This window comes from Lonchura striata, chromosome 6 (genome assembly GCF_046129695.1).
Source record: "Lonchura striata isolate bLonStr1 chromosome 6, bLonStr1.mat, whole genome shotgun sequence".
In the NCBI taxonomy this organism is placed as follows: domain Eukaryota; kingdom Metazoa; phylum Chordata; class Aves; order Passeriformes; family Estrildidae; genus Lonchura; species Lonchura striata.
This window is the reverse complement of record NC_134608.1, coordinates 17,654,845-17,656,358: the sequence shown is the minus strand read 5'-3', so window position 1 is coordinate 17,656,358 and position 1,514 is coordinate 17,654,845. Positions and strand designations below refer to the sequence as shown.

Genomic DNA, 1,514 nt, shown 5'->3' with positions numbered 1-1,514 from the left:
TGCCTCGTGGCATAGCACAACTTCAGTCATAAGGGAGAAAGAGCCTGTCAGCCCCTTACTCCTCTCACCACGGCAATGGCAACTTACCCAGCCGTCTACATCCTATCCTCACGGCTTTGATCTCCGCTCGGCAGAGTAAGGAGGCTGGAGAGAAGCTGTGCTAGGAGCTGTGAGGGTATAACACGGGCTGCAGTGCTACGAGGCAGCCCACGCATCTTCGCGACGCCTGCGGCGCGCTGAGGCGCAGCCTGCGGCAGCTGCCTGCGCTCAGCAGCCCCGCACCGCCGGGCGCCTTCCTCCTCACCGGAGCGCGTGGATTAATTGCCCTCTTTGATGGCAATAACGATCGCTGCCGTGATTACGGTGCTGGAAACCAAACACCCTGCTGACAAGGTGCATGAAAAAAACCCAAATGCGTATCTTTGAAGTGCTGTGCTCAAAGCGATTTGTGTGGGGCTTTCTAGCTCTTCCTATAACCTAGAAAGTGGGGGGGGGGGGGGGGGGAAGGGGCAAAGAATCATTAACACCTCCGCTGTCCAGCCTCCAACACAGAAATCAACCTAACAGCCTGGCTTCCCTGACAAACTGTGAAGATTCAGATAATCCTGTCCAGTTTATTCTCCACCCAAGGGCAATTTGTTCCCTTTAAACCCCTAACAGCATGTTGCCAAAGCTGCCATCAGGAAAGTTGTGACATGAGCTGTGCAAATATTTACTCAGCCATTCCCACGCTGCTTCCCAAAGAGGTTATTGCTCCTCCCCCACTCCCCTCCCGGCACGAAGCACTTCCATCAGTCAATTTGGCGGCCGCTGGTAACATTAACGTTCAGGTTTTACAGCAGGCATTTGCTTCCAAAGCGTTTCCTTTAACAGGACGCCCCGGAGCCTGCACGCATGCTCTAGTCCGCCACCACCAAAATACCCCAAATCAGGCTCGTTGGTCGCGATGCAATAAAAACCTGTGCCACTCTGAAAGAAAAAAAAAAAAAAAAACCAACAAAATCCTCAGGCCCCAGCGAGGATCGAACTCGCGACCCCTGGTTTACAAGACCAGTGCTCTAACCACTGAGCTATGGAGCCGCCGCTGCATGGCTGTCCCGGCTCTGCCTAAGTCCGGTCCCGGCCCTCCCCGCCGCCCCCTGCCGGCCGCCTCGGGCCCCGCGCCGCCGGCCCCGCCCTCCGCTGGCCCCTGCGGCGCCCGCCCTGCACAGCGGCCCGGCCGCCGCCGCCGGGGGGAGCCCGCGGCCCGCCGGGAAACTCCCGGAGCGCGCCGGGAGCCCGCCCGCCGCCCCGCTCGCGCGCTCTGCCCGCGGCGGCCGCCCGCTCCCTGCCCCGCTTCTCGCCCGCCAGCACCGGGGTGCCGCTCCCGGCGCTGCCCGGCGGCCGCCGCGGTTGCCGGGGAGGGCCCGGGCCGCGGGAGGTCCCTGGGCCCGCTGCAGTAGAGGAAATAAAGCTGCTGGAATGAGCGCGTCTGGCCGAGTCTGCAAAGGCACCGGAGGAGAAATATGGGGTGG

At 61.4% G+C, this 1,514-nt stretch overlaps 1 non-coding gene across 1 annotated transcript; it reads right to left on the bottom strand.

The window, feature by feature from the left end:
• Positions 1-1,007: 1,007 nt before the first annotated feature.
• TRNAT-UGU (transfer RNA threonine (anticodon UGU)) lies at positions 1,008-1,080 on the bottom strand. Its single transcript has one exon. It is a non-coding gene; the product is annotated as a tRNA-Thr (tRNA).
• Between the last annotated feature and the right edge of the window lie 434 nt (positions 1,081-1,514).